General features: G+C 47.9%; 1 long non-coding RNA gene across 1 annotated transcript in view; it reads left to right on the forward strand.

The window, feature by feature from the left end:
* LOC141418167 (uncharacterized) overlaps positions 1 to 21,556 on the forward strand; it is a 31,285-nt gene that overhangs the window by 3,066 nt on the left and 6,663 nt on the right. The window contains exons 4-6 of the long non-coding RNA XR_012442882.1: positions 647 to 747; positions 3,145 to 3,332; positions 7,410 to 7,480. This is a non-coding gene — a long non-coding RNA (uncharacterized lncRNA). The remainder of the gene's footprint in view (positions 1 to 646; positions 748 to 3,144; positions 3,333 to 7,409; positions 7,481 to 21,556) is intronic.

Raw genomic sequence — 21,556 nt, forward strand, 5'->3', positions numbered from 1 at the left:
CAGGTAGCCTTCCAAGAGGAGCCAAACCCAGAAAGCTGCAAGACCTCTTGAGGCCTAGCCTACAATCAGTTCTATTGCAAAGCAGGTCCCACAAGGTCATCCCAACTTCAAGGGGGAGATAATCTTTACCTCTTGGTAGAAGGGAAAAAAATGTGCATGCTAGAATGGGAGAAAGTTGTGGCAATATTTTGCAATTTAACACAAGAAGGGAAAGCATGCCCGAGGCCCTAGGTTCGAGCCCCAGCACAAAAAAAAAAAAAAAGAGTCATGTTGTGTTGGTCCTTAAGCCCGCGTATACTATTGTCTATAAAACTGTAATTTCATCAAATCTTTTGTAAATCAATGCAATTAGAGTGTAAAAAGAAGAGTATCTTTTTCCTACTAAAACTAAGCTAAATGCTTAGAAAATATTTGCTGGGCCTAAGCAAAGGCAGATTTGCTGTCTTTAAATCCTAATTCCACTTTAAAAGAGAGCAGAGTTGCAAAATGTAGGCAATGTGTTACAGAAATGCATTGTACAAGAAAGTAACATGGAGAACGGCCAGTGGAAATGCCCCGGTCTTATATATAATTGTATTGAAACATTAAATCAACGCATCTGCTGACATTAAAGTGACTAACTGGAATTCTTATGATGTTGTTCTAGAGGATTTCTGTGATGTGCCAGGCTCTGTGTAAACAAACAAATCCAGTTGCCTCTGTGTTCTCACTCAACAACGGTCAACACAGAGACTGCCGTGACTCCAGGTGTGACAATGTCTTCCCATCCGAAAGCAAGTAACTAATTTTGTAGTGGGCACCAGTTGGGTGTCCTTTAATTTTATTCTGTTCTGATGCTGTACCTGGAGGGAGCCTCAGATCCCACATGTTGGGGGCTCAGCCTCCCCTCGAGATGCCAACTGTAAGCCCCAGATTATTTTGCCCAGGCTTCTAGAAGACAAGCTATAAAGCAGGGTCCCTACAGCCCCCTCTCTGGGTTAATAAACTTGCTACGGAGGCTCATAGAACTTGGGGAAATGCTTACTTACGGTTACTGGTTTATTATAAGGAATATTGCAAAGGATACTGATGACCAGATGGAATGACGCATAACAAGAAATGCAGATAGGTGAGTAGTTTCAGTGCCCTTCCCTGGTGCCTGGTCTTCCAGGGACCTCTGTATATTTGGCTACCCATTAGATCAAACCCTGTCTTTTCTGGGGTTTTATGGAACCTTCGTTACATAGTCATGACTGACCCAATCACTGACCACTAGTAATCAACTTAACCTTCAGACCTTACACTTCCCTGGAGGTTGAGGGATGGGACTAAATGTCCCTCTGATTCTGATGCTACCTGGGGACTGCGAGCCACTAGCCATCTCATTATCATACAAGCCATTTATAACTTGGTAGATTCCAAGGATTTTAAGAATCTGATGCCAGGATGAGGAAGACTAAGGGAACAAACACCAAATACATATTTTGCAAAATCATACAGGCTTATTCTTATGGGTCAGTGACTGGGGAGTCTTTCAGTCTTTTTAATAACTCCATGGAATTCCACATTCCATTTAAACAGATCCTTATCAATAGATATTCAGGTGCTTTCTTTTTTTTTTTTAAATCCCCCTCCAATAAACAATGCTACAATAAAGATTAGAGCAAATATAGTTTTTGATGCTACTGGGGTTTTTTGTTTTTAATGTCTGTAGGCCTGAGTTCCAAAGGTGAAATCTCTGAGTCAAATGCCATGTGTATTTTAAATTTGAGCAGACATTGTCAAATTACCTTCCAAAAAACTCCACAGCCATCTCCATCCCTACCAGTAATGTGTGGGAGTAGCTTTTTCTCTTTTTCCCCAGCCCCAGCCTTTAATTTTTGCCCTGTTTCCATCACACGCTCAGTAACAGCATCATTGCGTGCCTGTGTGTGTTATATACCCTGAGTGTCCCACTTGGAAAACCTTTTTTCTTTCCCTCTGTTGAGTCAGCTCTTACTTGGCTTCCAGAGCCCAATGCAAATGCCCTGTGCTTTGAGATGTTTCTTTAATTTCCCAGACAATAATCTTGTCTTTAGTCTGTTATGGTCCTCTCTGCCAGCCGAGTCATGGGGTGTAAATAGGATTTGCTTGTCTGGAAATCTCTCCCAGAAGACTCTAACCTGATAGAGAACAATGGGCACGTCACAGTCTTCCCTGAGTTTCCTGTGCTGGGAAGTATTCAAGTACTCAGTGTCATTATAGACAATTTTGTTGAATGAGCAAAGAGATTTTTTAAAAAGAGAGTGATGTTTGTAACTGCTCAGACAGGACAGGCAGAAAGAATGTGAATTTCAGAGCCTTTCTGGTGAGGAGGGACCCCGAGGGCACTGTGTAGACCTTGATCAGTTTAGCAGTTTCTATGATTCTGACACACTCTCTCTGTTCTTTCTGGATTCGGGCATCCAAGGTCACCTCATTATGGCTGTGTTTGAAGACAGTACCCCAAAGGGGATACTGATTTGGAACATCCGATCAGCTTTCAAAGTCAAACCCACTAGCTCATAAAATCCAATAAATGTCAAAGATATATCAGGCTCTTAACCTCTAGAGGTCTGTCAAAAGATTGCCTTCGCTAAGGAGGGGCTGTCTCTGTTGCCCAGACGCCAGTGCAGATAATTCTGAAGGGCTTGCATTTAGGAAGTGAGGAAGAAGGTAAGACTTAAAAGGGAATCTGTGGGTCTCTACCAGATTGTTTAAGACTTGGCCATTTTTCCTATTGGTGTATATGGAGCATGTTAAAATGACCAACTCAGTGATTGGTAGGTGGGAGAAGCATTACAGAATTTTACCTGTCTCCAAGGAAACGAACCCGATTCCTCCCTCCATAATCTCCTTGCCATCTCTGTCTTGCAATCCTTGGCATTTGTTTACTTGCACATGGCTTTCCTCCATTCAACCTTGAGCTTTGGGAGCGGAATGTTCTTCAGGATTCTTTTTGGTAAAAAGCAAGATAAGCCGTCACCCATATTGCTTTAAGCCCCCAGGAAGCTCACTTGGCACACAGAACCAAAGAGTCCATAGGCAAAGGTCAGTCACAGTTGGGCTCAGGTGCCCCAAAGGTGTGACCAGGAGTCACACCTCCATGTTCTGACTCTGTTCTTCTCTGGGTTGCTTCATCTGCAGGCAAGCCCTCCTAGCAAGATGGATGCTGGCAGATCCCATTGTCATGGCAAACCTACTCCAGCGGCCCCAGGCATCCTACTGCCAGCCTAACACCTGCCCTTTCCCAGTGGAGCTAGAAGACCTCCAAAACTAATCCTGCTGGCTCAGTATGGGTCCTATTGATTAGCTCCATGCATTCCTTCTGCAAGGTAGTTACCGTGTGATCTTACAATTCCTGCTTCCCTCTCAGAACTGTGAGTTCTGTGATGGTTACAACCATCTCCAACTTCCTAGGACTTAGTTAGCATTGTTGAGGGTCTTCCGTGTGTTAGGGACTATGGAAATTCATTTGTGGAAGACAGTTTCGAAAGTGGTTGCGAGATTATCCCCTACTTCATATGCTGTGTGTGTGTGTGTGTGTGTGGCGGGGTACACATTGTACATTAGTCCTTTTTGTGTTTCTATAACAAAATACCTTAGGTTGGCAATTGGTAAGGAAGTTTATTTGACTGGAGGATACAATGGTGCCAGTATCCTGGCGAGGGTCCCCTGGCTGTTCCTAACCTGGCAGAGAAATGGAGAGGGATCTGACCATGTACAGAAGGGGCCCAGTGAGTGGGACAACCACACTTTAAAACCACCAGCTACCATGAGCACTCGCTCCAGAGACCAGCGTCTGTTTCTTCATGAGGATGGGGCCCCCATGACCGAATTACCTTACACTAGGTTCCACCTCTTGCTCTTTTTTTGTTGTTGAACTCAGGGCTTCGTGTTTGCTAGGTAGGTGTTCTTCCACTTGAGCCACTCCACTAGTCCTTTTGTATTGGTTAATTTTGAGATGGGGTCTCCCTTTATGTCTGGACCAGGCTGGACCATGACCCTCCTATTTGTGCTTCCCCATCTAGGTGGGTGCAGGCACACACCACTGTACCCATTTGAGATGGGATATTGCAAACAGTTTGCCCAGGCTGGCCTCAAACTGTAATCCTCTTAAAGTCTGTCTCCCAAGAAGTTAGGTATATAGGCTTGAGCTCACCTGGTTAGGTTCTACCTCAGTATCACCTCACTGAGGCCCAAGATTTTAACACACAAATCTTTCAGGGACACACTCACAGCATCACACTTTTCTATGTCCAGTTGAGGAGGTAGAATCCATTTGCCTTCCTCTTGAATCCTTGACCTTGACCCTCCTGCCTGTTATGACCAGTAGAAGGTGACACTGGACAACTTCTGAGGTTGGGCCTTAGCACAGATGGAGCACTGTCTCTACCTCTTGAACCACCACCCCTTGCTGCCATTCCAGGAAGATGCAGGAGCAGCAGAGTAGAGAGGCACATGAATGTGGACCAAGGCTCCCAGCTAACAGATCTTTCTAAACTTCCAGCTGGCAGCCAGTACCACCTGCCAGCCATGTGAGCAAGGCCATTTCAGATTTTCCAGGCAATGCAAGGCCTCCACTGACACCATGCTAGACCTGCATGCTCACGAAACTTAGTAAGTCATAATGACAATAGTGATCAAGTGTTATCCTTGTATCAATCCTATGGAAACAGAGGCTCAGAGTTGGTAGTAGCTTGCCTCAAATCACACAGTGTTGAAACAGTAGAACTGAACAGATATAGCCACCATGCACTCAGGGAAATGAACATGGGTAGCAGTTAATGATGGAAAGCAGAAATAGTAAGACTGACCATTTGGCAAAGTCACATGAAGCATTTCAGATCGTGTCACCGGATTTGAAGGCTGTAGCACAACAGATGACCTAAGGAAGAGGCTAGAATGGTGGTATGGTGAGGGGGGGAGGGAGATGTGCAGGCCGTATGTGGTATAATAGGGAATGGTAGGGACTGTGGCAAACAGGAGACAGCTTGTCCAATGGGGAAGAGGGGGCACTATAAAGGCTGTGTCAATAGCTTTAGGTCCAAGGTCACCAGATTCTTCAATATTTCAGAAGCACAAAGTATTTAAAGTCCCCTACTTGACTTTTGGGAGGAAGTGGGAAAAGGAAGATATTTGCATAACATATCTGACCCCCAGAATCCCACTCTTGACTTTCTTTCAAGAGAACCACCCACGATTAGGGTTTAAAGGGAGAAACATGCTCACTGCCTTTGTTCTGACAGGAAAAAAGCAAGAGCAATGTTCCAGACTATTCCCTTTTTCCCCCAAGTTAAGATAATTCACCAGGACTCCTGGCCCATCTTCTACCTCCCGACTGGCTTTTGCTTCTCTAAGTGCCAACCATCTTGTGACATGCTGCTGCTTCCCGAGGGAGGCCAGCCAGAGAGCACCTCTGGCCACCCCTGGCTGGCCAGAGACAGATGCACCTGGTTCCAATCCCACCTGGACCTGTTCTTTTGAGGAAGATGGCAGGGTCCTAGCAAGAGTCACTCTCTCTGCCCACAGGTATCCCTATAGCAACATTCCAGGCAGTGACAAGGAGCAGAAAATGTCCTACTGAATGACTCACTTACCAGGTCCAGGCCCCAAGGTGGAGCCCTCCCCAGGGAGACCTAGCCAGGCCTGCAGCAGCCATACAGAAGTCTGTCCCCACCCTTGCATGTGGCCAGCCTCAAGCTCAGGGTCCTGGTTTCTCAGTCTTCTTGTGTTCTTTTGTAAAAGCTTTGCTCACACCTCTGCTTCATGCTGCTCCATCTGGTGACTCACAGCCCCAACTCATTTACCAGTGTGGTCACAGTGACTGGGGCTTGGAGAGGGAAAGTAACTTGCTCAATGCTACACAGCTGGTGCGTATACTGGACACAGACACACTGTCATCATTTATATTTTCCACTCAGCAGCTTTTTCAAAGGTAAAAATGTTCACAGTCATCACCATGTCATCATTACAGCTCTTACCCTGATTCCTACATGGCCACTTCTCTCCAGAGACAGCCACCATTTCTGCCCTTTGTGTGTCCTGTGGACATTAAACTTGATAGCGTTACAGGAAGCTGGGACTTGTGGGGATTTGCCAGGCTCTGTGACCACTAGGCCAACGGCCATGTGTCTTCAAGAGGGCCAAGCACATGTGCTGGTTGTGCAGAGCCTCCTCAGGATGCTGTGATGGGCCCTGGTGGGCCTGAGGGATGGAGGCCCCCAAGAATCTAAGGCCATCACACTTATTTCTTGTGCCCTTGTAATTTCTTTTCTTTTCTTAAATAAATGAAATCAGTTTTGGTAGGGTTAGTGGATTTATGGATAGACACATGTATAACAAGCTCACACAGAATAAGCAGGAGAGGCAGCCATCTGTCCATGCAGCTACGGTTACCTGTCTTTCCTTTCACCAGAAATGGTCACCGGATCAACATCAAACACATCAAAACTAACACCTGACTTATCTACTATGGTTCTCTTATTTTCTTTTCATTATAACTCTTTTATTTATTTATTTATTTATTTTTCGGCATGACTGAGGTTTGAACTCAGAGTCTTCTGCCTGGTTGGCAGGTACTCTAATGACTTGAGTCATGCCCCCAGCCTTTTTGCTTGTTTTTTTTTTTTATGATTTTTTTTTAATTCAATTTGCCCTATATATATAGTTTCTGCTCCACTAACCTCTTGTGTTGGGCTGAGTTTGCCAAATCTAACCAACACAGACCTTACGGATCACTGCAATAGGGCGCTGATCATAACCCCTCACCCAGAAGAAACTGGGTTAAAAAGCAGCCCCTTACCCAACAATGGTGTCAGATGTGTAGCCCACCCTAAATACGGTACTAAAATCTCTTCCCCTGAAGAACTGGGACACACAGTCCAGAACACATGCAAACGTATGATAGCTGCCCCCGTGGCCTGCCCCTTGCCTCTCCCTGCAGGAACCCCCACTTAAGCCAACTAGCTTTTGTCCTTGGGGAACTTGGGAACTTTTGGTCATGAGGCCACCCAGGTTTTAATAAAGTTCCTTTCCATTTGACTTGAACCCCTCTCTGGGAGTCTTCGTTGACACACGGCCGAGACAAGGTCCTTGAAGCCAATGGGCTAGCAGATTTGGAATTCACGGGCCTGGCATTGACCACTTAGCTTCCCAGGACAGTGTGTTCCTCTTTTATAAGATGAACCAAGAGATTCTAAATGTGGGTGCCCATCCAAGTTCTGTGGATGTGTTTCTCCATTCAGATTCCTGGGCAGCCCAGGCCAATGGAGTCAGAATATCTTTGAGAAGGAATCTGTCATTTTAAGCTTCCTAACATCCTTTAGCACATTCAGAAAATGATGTAAAGATTTATGTGAAAGGAATATATGCATTCGAACTTATTGTTGTCTTGTTTGACTTGGCACAAGGTTGGATTATCTGCGTATGTCCATCAAGAAGGTGCCAATACGGGAACTGGGACTGAGGATCATGGTTCAAGGTCAGTGTGGGTAAAAATTTTGTGAGACTCCCACATCAACAAATAGTTGGGCAGTGATGTGTGCCGGTCATCCCAAGCTACGTGGGAGACTGACATTGGGAGAATGGCAGTTCCAAGACACCCTGAGCAAAAAAGTTTGCAAGACCCTATCTCAACAGAGAAAAAGCTGGACATGGTGCAGTGCACTGTCATCCCAGCCACGGCAGGAAGCATAAAATAGGAGGTCATGGTCTAACCTGGCTTGTGCAAAAAGAGAGAGCCTATCTCCAAAATAATTAGAGCAAAAAAAGCCAGAGGCATAGCTCAAGAGGTAGGGCACCTGCCTAGCAGAAGGAAGCCCTAATACGGTGGGGGAGGAGAGGGGGAGAGAGGGAGAGAGAGAGAGAGAGAGAGAGAGAGAGAGATAGAGAGAGAGAGAGAGAGAGAATATAAAGGAATACTATGCAGCATTGAAAAAAAACAGTTAGATCTTCCAGTCTGGATAGATGGACAAGTAGTCGATCTCTGTGTCCGCATGATCCAGACCTGTGGATTCAACCAAACTCAAACTGGAAATACTAAAAAACTTGTGTCTGTACTGAACACATAAGACTTACTCTTGTCACTATTCCCAGAACCATACAGTCGAACAACCATTTACAGAGCATTTACAGTGCCTTAAGTCATCTGGAGGATGTCATAGTGTGACATTTTCTATGAGGGACTTCAGCATCCTCAGATTTTGCTATTCACAGGGGACCTGGAACTGATCCCCTGTTGAATACTGAGGGACAACTGTATACATCCAAGACACACTGATAATAGAAGGGCAGGTGGAGTGAGCTTTCTCGCTTGCATAGAATGCATTCACCTATGCATGTGTGGATGTAAGAAAGAACAGCTGCTTCTGGGAGGAGACACTGGGGGGCTCTTCACTGAACACCTTTGGCACATCTGGAAAGTTCTACAGGTACATGCAAAAGGAAACCATTCTCATGAGTGTCCATTCCTAGGTGAATCTGGTGGGCAGCAAACTTGGTAACCACTGGATCCAATGATTCTATACCCTCCCAGGGGTCTTCTAGTTCTAAAACTGAGGTCCTAGGATTAGTGAGTGAGCATGCATTATGGTAGCATATAAAGAATAAGATGACATCAGAAGTGGGATGTCACCAGGGTTACACCCCATGAATCAACCTGGGAAGGTCACAGTGAGACCACTTTTTAGACGGGATGGAGAGCTATAGTTATTATATGCATTTCATTAGTCCTGGTCTTGGCCAGTGGAAACTAAGCCAGGGCTATGTTTGACCCTCAGGCAGGTCTATCTTCCCTGCTGTTCAGGAAAAGAAAAGAAATGTATTGTGGGCCTGTGGAAAGAGGCCCTGTCCAGAGCTCCCCACCCTGGCCCAACTAAAGTCATTAAGCATCTGTTTAGTGAGTGCTTACTCTGAGCCAGCACAGGACCAGCCACCAACATGGGCATGGGTGCTCAGAATTTTACACCACCTTATTATCCCCACTGTAATGATGGGAAAACTGAGGCTCAGAGAGCTGAAGTGACTTGCCTTTAAACGCTGCTGCTGTGTGGGTCCCGCGGTCCCATCACTCTTTTTAACTTTCCTGTCTATGTGCCCCCAGGGATCCAGCTCTGGGGGGTTTATAAGAGCCCTGGTTCTGTCCCCTGCTAGCTTAGTCACTTGAGCCAAGGGTAAGGGCAGAGGTATAGCATGAACACTGAAGGCCCCTCACTGCTTCCCCAACTCAGACAGACTTGTGTGCCCAGGCCCCGAGCTGCCCTGGATCTGGGGTCCCACATCTCCCTAGCTGGAGTGAGGACAGCCCCTTTCCCTGGGATTCTGCAGACCAAGAGAAGGTGCTCTGTAGCTGCTGGCAGAAGCCTAGCACAGAATAGGGTTTCAGGATTTTGTGTCACAAGTCCCCCCCATCTCCATGGGGGATTGAATCTGGTTCCCCCTGGATCCAAAACTCCGAGGGTGCTTCATTCACTTATGCAAGATGGTACAGTCGTATGTGTGCTTCCCCTATGCAATCCCAAGAATGTTAAAACCATCTCCAGCTGACTTAGAACTCCTCATCCAGTGGCCAGACATCACTTACTCAGCGTATGGCAAGTTCAAGTTTCACTCTTTGGAACTTTCTGGAATTTTCTTTCTAATACTTTTGGTCTACAGTTATTTGATGGCAGGGATACAGAACCCGTGGCTGGGAGGGCTGACTGTTTAAAGTTCATGCAACACCTTACACTCACTCTGAGCTTTACTCCTAGCATGCAGGAGGCACTTAGGCTAGGACACTCAATAAATATCTGTTTCCTGAACGATCAAATACAGGCTTGGCCTACTTGCTGGTGTTGATGCTGACAAACTGGGCGACTTTGGGCTGGCTCCCTCTCCTAGCCTCAGTTTCCCATCCAACCTACCCAACCTAATTCTCACCTGAACCAGCCTTTAGTGATTCCTGAGTGGTTCACAGAAAGTCACCCTTCTGTTTTAGCCTTCAAATTACTCAGATCCATTTTTGAGCATTCAGTGTTGCCATGGTAACACCATTCCTTCCTCTCCCTCTCCCAGGCTGCAGGAAGTCCCTTCCTGTTTCCAGCCTCCTCCAGCCCCAGCCCAGGATGAGGCCCATCGACCTTAAAAGGCCACCTCACAGTCCTCAGAGAAAGAAGCTTCTCAGACCCCAGAATGGGTGTGGCTTCCCAGCAGGGGTTCATTTGGTTTCATCCTCTGGGGAGGCCAATTGTAGCTAGGAGCTGAAGAGCAGCGTTCCCCCTGGAAAGCAGAGGCAGTCCCCAGACTGCACACAGTGACTTGTCCTGCACCCGAAAGGTCAGAACCTTGTCACTTGTCCCATTCTCAAACCAATATAAGCCCAGCAACAGGCCTGGGAGCAATGGGAAGGCTTTCCAAATGGACCTGTCACCAGAGGAACCCTGTTCAGGAAGGTCAAAGCACTGCAGACCTTGGGCTACTCCCATCGGGCATTACTTCGTGTTGTTTAAAACTCCAGAATTCCATGTAGTCATGGTTGCCCTCAGAGGCCACTCCTGTGAGCTTTGGGAATGGAAACTCTTAAAGGCACTGCCATGGCAAGAGGGAGTGGCCAAAGGGTTCCAAAGTAATGAAGACTCTGGCAAAGGTTAATAAGTCATAATGGGGTGCCCTTTATAGAGTGGGTCTGGGCTAATTAAGCTTTCACGTCCCCATTTCACAGATGAGGAACAGAGGCCCAGAGAGATCCAACGGTTGACTGTTGGTTGAACTGTGTTGATGTGGTTCGGCTGGAGCCATGTTGCCCAGAATTCTCTTCCCCAAATGACTTGGGGTTTGAGGTGGCCAGCAGACATGTGCAGGAGAACCCAGTGGTGGGAGTGAACAGTAACCACTGTGCTCTGGGGCCAATGTCATTGGATGTGGTGACAAAGCTGCTGTCTCCTGCTCCATGTCCAAGATACTGTGGGCCATCCAGGAGGCAGGAGGTGTCTTCCGTAGCCCTGCACAACCACGTTCTGGCCTTCCTTCTCTCACACAGGGCAAGCTCAAACTCTATCAGTAAGTCCTTTATTCCACACTTGGTAGTTTCTTCCTCTGTGGAACCCAGACTGATCTCTTGCTCAGGCACAACTCCTAATAGGTGGAGGCTCCTGGATGCCTGGGTCTCAGACTGGCTTTTCTGTGACATTCTCTGGATGGGCAGTGAGGTGCTTAGTGCTGTGGCAGACAGCAGGTGTCACCAAATAAAGAGAAGCTGGCCTTGCCCTTGGGGAGCTTCTGCCATTTGGCATTAGAACGGACAGACAACACTTTGAGGACATACGTATATCAGAGTCATTCCCAGCAGAAACAAGGTCAGTTAATACACAGTCAGCCCTCTGTACTCGCGGGTTCTACATCTGCAGATCCAACCAACAGCAGATGGAAAATACTTTTTAATTGTGTCTGTGCTAAGCATGTACAGACTTTTTCCTGTCACTACTCCCTAAGCAATACAGTACAACACTAGTTACATTACATTGCATTAGGTAGTCACACAGAGATGACTTAATGTATGGGAGGAAGCATGCAGGTTGCATACAATACCATGGCATTTTATAGAAGAGACTTGGGTGTCTAGAGTGTTTTTTGTATCTCCGGGGGGGGGGTCCTGGAAGTAGCCCCCACTGAATAAGCTTCTGTGTCAATCATAGTACCAGGCCCTGGTGGGCGGCACGGGTGAGAGGCGTGAGCACTGGCACAGTGGGGAGGAAGCACTTCTTCCCCACTAAAAGTAGAGATACTTTTAGAGGGTGGTGGGCACCAGCTATGCATGTCTAGCCAGAATCCAAGCCCCCTTCCAGAACTTCTTCCTTTGTGGAGAAACCATCCCTCCAGGCACACTCCACATGGTCTCAACTGGGCTGGGCCTTCTCCCAGACACAAGGAGTTCTGCTTGGGCTCCACTGCAGGACCTGGGCTGGAACTCCAGGGAAGAAGGCTTCTCTTTCATGGGGTGTGTCCCCTGGCAGGGTGTGAACTGGAGCCCCCAGGGGCTGCCTCCTAGAGAGAGACTGCTCCTGATGCCAGCCCAGGGAGGGGGTTCAGCCCTGTCAGGTGAGAAGGTCAGGATTCTGTGGCTTCCTGAGTTCTCTGGGTTTTTCCTCCTCCATGTGTAATGTCACATGTGTTTGCCTCTCTCAGATACTGAGCAGGAGGTGTAGGGGCCAGAGAAAAGAGAAACGAGTGTAAGTCAGTAGAGAGTGGTGGGTACTAAGAAAGGCTGTGGAGTTCAGGTTCACAGAAAATGGGCAGCAGCCATGGCCAAGATAAGGCATGAAGCTAGGTGTCTGTTACAGTTTGGACTCTAAGTGTCCCCCAAAACTCAGGTAGAAAAGGATTGGTTCCCAGCTTGGTCCTATTGGGAAGTTGTGGAACCTTTAAGAGGTGGGACCTTATTGGGTGAGATCATTGGGGGTGTGCCGAGAAGGGGATTGTGGAACCTGCCCCCTTCTCTGGGTCTCTTTTACTTCCAGGTAACAAGATAAGTTCTATCACACACACCCCACCATGATTAGCAGCCCCTGACACAGGCTCAAATCAACGGGGCCAACTGATCTTGAACTGGATCCTTCAAAACTGTGAACCCAAATAAACCTTTACTTTCTAAGTTGTTTATGTCAGATATTTTGTTACAGCAATGGAAAGCTGATGAATACAGTGTCCATTAATGGATGAATGGACAAAGAAAGTGTGGTATGTAGTGGAATGTTATTCAGCCATAAACAGAATGAAAGTCTGTCATTTGTGCAACATGAATGAGGCTGGAGGGCATTCTGTTAAGTGAAGTAGGTCAGGCACAGAACGACAAGTACTCATGGCAATAGTGAGTAGAGTGATGGTTACCAGAGCCTGGGAGGGGGTTTGGCAGGGGGAAAGGAGAGAGGACCCTTAGCCAGTATGAGGGAGTGACTTTTCATGTCCTATAGCACAGGAGGTAACTGTGGTGGATGAGACTTAATCATATATTTCAAAATACCTGACAGAGAAGTTTTTTAATTTTCCCAACACAGAGAAATGAAAACATGCCAAGTTCCCTGATCACACATTGTATACATGTACCAAAATATGGCACTGTACCACACCCCAGAAATATGCACAATTATCGTATGCCAGTTAAGATATTTTTTTAAAAATTTAAACAAAAGGGGCAGCAGTGCCATACTAGGCAGTTGGTACTGTGTGGGCATGGACTCTTCTAGTTTTTTCAGAAAAGCCAGAAATAAAGACTTTGATGTGAAGTTGCCTGATTTCTAGATGTTGGAAACCAACATTTAGACATCTGTGGAAATGCTGTCAGCACAGTCCGGCTGTGTCTACTTCCTGACCCCCTCCCTAGAAGGAGGTCCCCTCTCAGGCATCTTCCCCAGCTGCACCCCGCCCCCCTGGCCTTCTGGAGCCCAAAGAGGGTGCTGGTTGCTGTGCCCACACTGGGGCCTCTTTGAGCCTTGGACAGCCCTGTCTGTCTGAGGGACCAAGTGGCTGTCTGGTGGTGGGAGACAGGCTTTTGGTGGGAGAGTCAGGGTCTCCCAAGTGTTTGACCTTCCCTTGACCTACTCTGACCAGCTTGTTCACCAATAGCTCAAACCTGCTGGAGAGAGGGGGCCCAAAGCCAGATGGTCATTTTCCAGGGAAGAAGCAAGTCACTGCAACCATCCATCTCTAGGAGGCTGCAGTGCTGTCCTTTATGATGGAGACCCTGGAGTGTGTCCTTCGCACCCCCATCCCTCTGCAGTCCCCACCTCCACTGGGCATCTGAGTGCTGTAGCCTCTACCTGTGCACTTGATAATAACTTACTGTACTGCAGGCCTGCCACCAGCAGGGACCCTGAGGTGCAGGGCAGCACCCACCCTCTTGGAGAGGTCAAACCAAATAATTTCAGACACAAGTGTTTATAGGCCAACTTTGCTGAGCATTAGGGAAGACAAGCACTGCCATGAAGGTAAACTGGGCATGTGACCTAGTCTGGGGTGGCAGGGATCCTTAGGGAAGCCAATTGGAGCCCAGGGAGGAGCTTTAAATGGGAGCCCTGGGTCTGGCTTGCAGCACTCAAGGTCTTGCTGGCTGCTCTGAGAGTAGGGGAGGGGGGTGCACCCTGGTGGGTGTGGACTGTTGGGGGCTATGTCAGCAGTCCAGGAGAAGGTAGCAGTGCTGAAAGGAGGGTGCTGGCAGCAAAGACAGGAGGAGACGTGCAGCTCTGGCTATATTTAGGAGGAGCTGGTGGCAGTTTGGACAAGTGAGTGGGTGGCAGCAGGGTATGATTGTGTCTGGCTTGTGTATGGGGTGGTGGCCATGCTTTTGCAGTGAGAGAAAGTCCTGGAGGGGAGGTGGCTGCTGAGAGCAGGGGCTCCCCTGGGCACCCGCATCTCAAATGCCTTCCCACATGCTGGCAGCTTTCTCTGCCTGAAGGCCATACTCCTCTGCTTTTGGGCCAAATGTCTGCTTATGAGTCAAAGGCCAGGTCAAATGCCCCCATCAAATGCCTGGGCTACCAGGTCTACTGTGACCCAGAGGGAAGTATGTGCTGTAGTGGTCAGGGCTATAGGCTCTGGAGACAGGGTCACCTGGCTTTGAATCTGGGCCTGTCCACGTAATAGGTCCTGTGTCCTTAGGCAGACACTGTCACCTACCTGAGCCCAAGGTACACATTTGTAAAGAGATGATGACAATGTCTGCCCTGTTGGGCTGGTATAAGAAGTGAGTAAGATGGCATACAGAAGGACCCAAACACCATGAACTGTGATCCCATCTCCCCCATGACCTACCATCTGGCCAAGTCCCCTGGCTGTCCCTGTGCATATGTCTGGGCACCCGCACACCACACACTTCTAGCAGCAGTTGTCTTCTTTCTATCTGACTTTTACTGTTTCTTTTGTTTTTGGCAGTACCAGGATTTGAACTCAGGGCCTCATGCTTGCTAGGCAAATACTGCAGCACTTGAGCCACTCCACCAGCCCTGTTTTGTATTGGGTATTTTTGAGATAGAGAGGGTCTCACAAATATTTGCCCAGGCTTTGAACCTCAGTCCTCCGGATCTCTGCCTCCTGAGTAACTAGGATTACAGGAATGAGCCACTGGCACCTGGTCCCTAGCAGGGGCTGGACTCACAGTCCTGTCCAGGTGGCACTAAGTTGGTAGCCAGACCTAGAGAGAACAAGAATGACCACAACAGGCCTGAGGTCCCCAAGACTGCACAGTATACTCAGTGTCTGTCAGATCATTGGGACTTCTTTGCTTAACTTACGGCTGCTGTCACTTTTCACACCTCTGAGCACACTTGAGAAATGACACTTGCCTTCTTTTTTTCAATCCCAAGGATCATTTTTTTTTTAATTTTAAAAACTCATTCTTTGCTTCAATCTGCTAATTTATAGTCTGCCAGAATGGCAGAAATTTCTAATTTGTTAATGAGTCTTGAACTGTTAGAAGATGTTATCAGAAGGTGTCATTTTGCCCAGAGAACCCTTAAACTTGTCAAAGAATTTGCTCTTTCCTCTTGTCCCCACCAAATAAAACAGATGTGGGACAGTGAGGGCACCTCTTAGTGAGCGCTGAACATCCTGATGCCTCCTGAAAGATGTGCTCTTTGTTTTCTGAACTAAAGCTGCTTCCCTCCCATTATCTCAGAAGCTGCAGATATAAATATGGAAAACAAGGAGCCGTGCAAGCAATTTGGGTTTTTCCTCTTTTTCTTTCTCTTCAGGAAATTGCTCCGAAGTTCAGGTTCATCCAGAGAGGATCAGTCATAGGATAAAGAATCCCTTTGCAGGAGAGAGGAGTGCATTTCCTCTCTGAGAGAGACAGAGCCTTTTGGGGCTGCTGGGGATGGGGAAGGGATTAAGGCATCAGGACAATCACATTGCTCAGAAATGAGCCCATTTAAAAGAACACGAGTCCCCCTGACCCTCTCGTGGGACCCGGGCTACGACCATCCACACCTGGATTTCAGAGAGTGGCACGCTTATTCTGCAGGCCCTCACGATTCTGGGGGATGAGTTTTCTGCTTCCGCCTGTGATTTTCATTTTCTCATTACTCGCCTTTATGAATCTTTTTCTTTTAAACATGAGTTTCTTGGGCTTGATTATAAAATGTGGCCTCCCCAAAAGGCGGAATGTCAAAAGCTTAGCCAGGCTCATCTCGGCTGCTTTCGTGAGAACTTTCCTCACTCCCCCTCCCCTTTTTTTCTTTCAATTTTCTTTTTCTGCTTGGGAGATGGGTTTCACGGCCGTGGTAGGCAATTAGATTTCAAAGCTCGAGAAGACTGATGCCAGGAATTGCTGAAGCAAGCAGGACAGCCAGGCTTTGAATGCCTGGCACGGAAGTGGGACTGCCGACACAGGCACCCCTCCCGGGATGGGCTGCAGGAACGTGCTTGTCTTTGTTCTGAAAAGGGAACTCTGATTTCATCCTCTGGGTACCAGCTGCATGGTGATCCCAGAGCCTGCCGATACCACCTTTCCACCAGCTGGGTGGGTGCTGGCCTGGCTTGGGAAATGTCAAGAGTTGGCATGGTCCAGGGGAGGGGCAGGTCAGTTCATGCTTGATGCTTAGCCCTCATCAGTGGGCCTGTGCTTGGAGCACGGCTCTCTCTCTCTCTCTCTCTCTCTCTCTCTCTGAAGAACGAAGGACCCTGTGTTCCCAAACTGGTCTTCTCACATGCCGCCAGCTGAGTCACAGGGCTTAGGACTGACATCTGATTTCCAAAGCTGCTGAGAACAAAATGCCAAAAGCAGACTATGGACCGGGTCCACTGTAAACAGGGATTCAGGCTTGGTGGGTCATATCTGTGATTCCAGACAGTGGAGTTTGTCTACTTATAGGGGAAGGAAAGCACACAACAGAAAGGGTGAAAAGATTGGAAAATGATAGATGCTGTGACAAAAAAAAGCCTGAGTAATGTGAAAGAGAAAGGCTGGAGGGCTGCTCAGAGGAGATGACATCAGACGTGATGAAAAGGAGCCAGGCATGTTGAGATGAGATCTTCAAGAAGAGGGAACAGCAAGCACAAAGTCCAGAGCAGGGAGCAAGCTTGGCACATCTTTGGAGCAGTGAGGAAGCCTGTGTGGAAAGAGCAGGATGATCAAGGGGGAGATGGCATGAGGTGAAGTAAGAGAGGTAGGCTTGGTGCAAATTATGCACTTGCAAAAGAATGGTTTCCTTACCAGGCCCAGGAAGCACCCCTTGTCTCTATTAGCCCTGCGATGACAAGCCAGTGGCAAGGGACCCAAGCACAGCATGTGATCAGAGCAAACGTCACTGCAGGAGCCAAAAGGCCACAGGGGCCTGGTGACCAGGTGATGGGTTGCAACAAGGGGAATCATATAATCTGTGTCTGATTTTCAGGGATACGCTGTACCAGGCTGCACTGAACATCAAATGCAACAGTTTTAAATGGGCATTTATGGGGGCGGATAAGTAGGACTCTGCAGTTTGCTGCTTTAGTCAAAGGCTACATGTCTGTAATTTCCAATGTGAGACATGTGACCAGCTACAACGATACCTGCCAGAGCAGGAAGATGACGTCACTATCGTGAGGATTACCTGTGGGGGTTGGGCAGGGCAGAACTTCACTCCGATGACTCCATCGAGACTTTCATGAAAGGAGTACTGGCCTAGACATGGAACAGGAAACGAACCAAGGAGTTTGAGGTTCCAAGGAATTTATGGTGTTAGCAAGTTTTAGTCACAAATTCCTCCCATCCCAGTATCCAAGTCCCTTTGCAATGTGACTTTCCAATAAGAGATGAAGGCAGTTTTTCTAGTCCTTGAACCTGGCCAGGTTTTGTGACTTGCTTTGGCTAATAGGATGTACTAGAAATGATGCTATGAGGTTTCCAAAGTAAGGCTTTTAGAAGCCTTGCAACTTCTCCCTCAACCTTCTTCGAAGGTACTCTGATGAGCTGAGTGGAGAATGAAGGGCCAAATGAAGGTGAACCAAGGGACCCAACCTATAGTCAGCACCAACTGCCAGTATGTCCTCCACCCTAGCAGTCACACAGCTGCAGTCACATGCGTGATCCCATTGGGCAGCTGAACTTTCCAGATAAGCCCTGAGCAAACTGCAGAGTCATCTGCAAATGAGTGATTGCTTCAAGTCGCTACCCTTGGGTGCTTCCTTACACAGCAGTAGATAACAGATACAGCTAACAGGCCTAAAGGGGCACACAATTGCTAGATGCATGGTGCCCAGAGAAAGTGGGAACAGAGCACAAAATGCCTACCCTGTCTCTCCTCCTCCCTTCCTTTTCCTTTTCACTGCCTCTTCTTGGGTAAACCCAGCCAGAAGCCAGAGGTCAAGGATGATGCTTATCCATGGGAGTCAAGCTGCAGGCTGGGAAGGGAGCTGGGGGTGGGTGGAGGGTGTGAATAGAAAAATCATTGTTAGAAGCTGGGAAGATACTTTACATTTCTCCCTCTGCTCACGGGGGAAATAAATGTTGTCTTTTCAGGTTGTTTTCGGGTTTCAGATAAGACCCTCCAGAGAACGTTACAAGGAACCAGCCAAAACTGCTAAACTACTCTGACTCACCCTTGTTAGGTGACCTACAGCAGACATCGCTTATCAGAGCACTAAGCTCTCCGCTCACGGGGTTCCCTATTTGCTATTTTTTGAACATGCAGTGTGAAAAGAAGCATGATGTCAAAGTGAGTGTGCGCAGGACTGTGACCGCCTCTACACATGATGGGCAGTCTTTCCTGTAGCAATATGTGTGAAGAATTGCTTTGCGAATTGTCCCCGTGCTCTCTTTACTTGTCACAGTAGTGAGCCTTTCTGTACCCTTTTATCTTCCGCTTGTGCTCACTGGCTTTGCATTCACCAAGGAACAAACCCATGTGTTTGATTCCATAAGCAGTGTGTAGGAAGAAGTGTTCAGTGCTCACTGGACGAGTCCTGGTCCCTCTTGTTATACGAAGTGCTCCGTCTTCAGAGAGCCCAGTGTTGAACGCCCCTTGGCCTTCCTGTTGAAGGGGAGCAGCCTGAGACACCTTTGTTACTGTTCACCCTGAGCTTCGCGTGGGTCATTCTCTCCACAGTGCCCACCATGCTCACCACCTCCCCAGTGGACTCCACTCCCCGTAAAATGAGAAAATGGATAACGCAGTGTCTGTGACCTGGGGACCTCGTCTCTTGTCTCGCTCATGAGCCGAGAAAGCTCTTCAATTATCTTCTAATCTTAGAAAGATTCCTGAGTCACCATGGCTGATAAAACAGAAACTCCAGGGTTTCTGCCCTCTGCCCAGGATTCTGCACCCAAGGTCTTCAAAATCCTACTGGCAATGACACCCACATATGTACCAAGTCAGTGACCTGTGGGACAGAAGAAAACTGACATGGCCCGCAGACACCAAGGCTCTGCTGTTAGGCTTGGAAAAATCGGGGAGGGGAGAACACTTTCTTTTCTGAACCCTCATTCTCAGAACTGTCATTTTCTCTGCAACCACTGGGAATCGCCAATCATTTAAATTGCATCAATAAAGGTGTAAGAGACAATATTTTTTTCCCTCTTTTACCCTGAAATGACATCAGCAGATTATAGACCATCCTGACAGCCAGCAGGACAGGGCTCTCAGGAGTTTATCCAAACAAATGCCAGGTAGAAGAAAAGGCCCAAGGAAAGATCAAAGTACCTTGACTGATCCAGGAGCAGGAGGGCTTATTTTTAAAAACCCAGACGATGCATGAAGACAAAACAATTCTTTAGCTTTTTGTACAATGGCCCCAATGGGAAGGTAGACGAGATTGGGAGTAGCAGAAGGGGGGACACTGAAGATGATGGTGTGGGAGAAACTTCCTGTTCCCACAATGTTCAGAGGTTGATTGTGACTCCCAGGACGGGTGAGAACCTCCTCCTGTCCAGTGCTAACCTCTGTTCTGGAAAATCAACAGAAAGAGCACAAAAAGGAACCACTCTCTAGAGACAGATCAAATAGGCCTGGCTCATCTGGGGCCTCGAGATGCCTGGGTTCCTGTTTCAGGTGCTGACTTCCTATGAGACTGTGTGGGGAGGCTGTATGGTGGCGTTATCTTTCACTTAGTCACAAACAAGGCAGGACTGTCTCCTGTCCTTTGCTGCTACAGGATCCAGCCCCACCTGTCCTCCTAAGTGACACCCCGTGGCCAATACCCTGCTTCTCCCATCTACGGACCATGGATACTGATGCTGGTTTGCATTGTGCTTTCAGACCTTCAGATACAAGGGACAAGCTTTCTTTCCTGCCACAGATAGGGAGGGGTGGACCAGACAGCCTTTAAACAAATGTTTGATCTTCCTCCACTTGAATAGAAGTGGACAGAGCAGCCTCGGAGCCCTACAGCCAGGCTGAGGGGGGCATATGACAAGAGGCTCACCTTTGCTTACCTTACTGACCTTTTATCTGAGCTGCTAAGTCGTAGGCTCCTTCTGTGCTGCAGAGCTGGGAAGGAAGGTGTCGCCAGCCCAGCCGACTCTGCACCCTGCTTTCTGCTCAAGGGCTCGTCATTAACTTTTCCCTGACATCTGACTGATATCTTCATTTCACTTTGGTACACAGGCTACCTCCCAGCCAAGGTGACCAAGACCTCTGGCTCTACAAGCTGCACGGGCTCCTCCCCAGGGATGAAGGTTCTGTTTCTCATTCCTCCCTCCCCACTCTGATTGTCTCTGGTGAATGAATGAACAAATGACCATTGTGCAGAACAGACTGCAGGTGAGCTGGACAGAGAAAGGGAACTGAAGAAGGACCCAGGGAGGATGCGAAGAGCAGAGGGAGCTCTGACTTAGCTATGCTGCTCTGCCTCTGGAGCACTGCACCAGTCCAGGAAGCCTGAGGCAGTCTAATTAATAGGCCTGCGCACTGCTGTGCTTCTGAGATTTAGAAAGGATCTCCTGTGTGAAGATGCTCGGAGGCTCCAATTTTGCAAATGCAATTAAATATAGATTTCTTTGGGGGTGAGAGCTGGGAAGGGTGTAGGTGGATGGTAAGTCTGTGTAAATTAATCCTGGATGGTTCGGAGGATCTGTTAAAACATTTGACAAGCATCGTGAGCACTTACTGTGAATCAAGTGCAAGGTACACACAGACGAAGCACAGTTTGCCTTCAAGGAAGCCCATGGTTCAGAGGGGCTGCCATTGCTACTACCTGCAGGGCCCTGGCATGCAGCCTAAAGAATGAATGAAGCAGATGAGTGTGAGACATTAGGGAGTGGTGGGGACTGTGGCAATGGAGTGCACAATCTGCTATCCAGCACTTGAGGAGGTACTCAGTCTCAGTTGACTGTCACTGTAGTCAGGGACTACAGTGCCTTACAGTTTTTAAGGAGAGGTTTGGAATTTTGCATATCTTTTTCTATGTGGGCCAAACAAACTATGTCTGTAGACCCACTAGAACAAGGGAGGATGTGAAAGAGCTGAAATGGAAGAAATCCCAGGGGTATATGGGAGCCCTGGGGATGGGAGCCATTTAACCCAGCAGCTGGGGAGGTAGAGGTATCTTCCCAAGTGGAGGTAAACTGAGTCTTGAGTGATGACAATACTGGTGTAAGTCACAGCATGGT

Source organism: Castor canadensis, chromosome 16 (genome assembly GCF_047511655.1).
Source record: "Castor canadensis chromosome 16, mCasCan1.hap1v2, whole genome shotgun sequence".
Classification (NCBI taxonomy): domain Eukaryota; kingdom Metazoa; phylum Chordata; class Mammalia; order Rodentia; family Castoridae; genus Castor; species Castor canadensis.